Below are 592 nucleotides of genomic sequence, written 5' to 3'. Positions count from 1 at the left end.
TAAAAATTATTTTTCTATCCAAAGTTCAAATGTTCTAGCAAAAGTTCTGCAATTTTCCTGGCTACCCTGCCTGGGCCCAGAGGCCCTGTTGAGCTCATCCACTTGGGGAATCTCTCCTCCTTTGAGGCCCAGTCCTGATGTCACGTCTCGGAAGCTTTCTCTGATGCTTCACTCCACCCCAGGCAGATTCACTGTGGTCGTCCTGTGGTCCCATCTCACATCTGAATGTCAAGTACGGGTTGGCCATCCCCCCTTCTCTGCCCCATACCCTGGGCCCCTGGGGGCACCCAGAACATTGGAAGCCCTTGTCTTAAGAAGAGAAATGGGGAAAAGTCAGAACCACAGACAGAGGGATTCCCTGGTGGCTCAGATGGTGAAGAATCTGTCGGCAATACAGGAGACCTGGGTTTGATCCCTGGGTGGGGAAGATCCCCTGGAGAAGGAAATGGCAACCTACTCTGGTATTCTTGCCTGGAGTATCCCATGGACAGAGGAGCCTGGCAGGCTACAGTCCGTGGGGTCACAAAGAGTCAGACGTGACTAACAGTTTCACTTTCCACTTTCTGAGGGAAGAGAACAAGTCTCTGACTGT

The sequence above is a fragment of the Cervus elaphus genome, chromosome 14, assembly GCF_910594005.1.
Source record: "Cervus elaphus chromosome 14, mCerEla1.1, whole genome shotgun sequence".
In the NCBI taxonomy this organism is placed as follows: domain Eukaryota; kingdom Metazoa; phylum Chordata; class Mammalia; order Artiodactyla; family Cervidae; genus Cervus; species Cervus elaphus.
Note: the sequence above shows the minus strand (reverse complement) of the source record.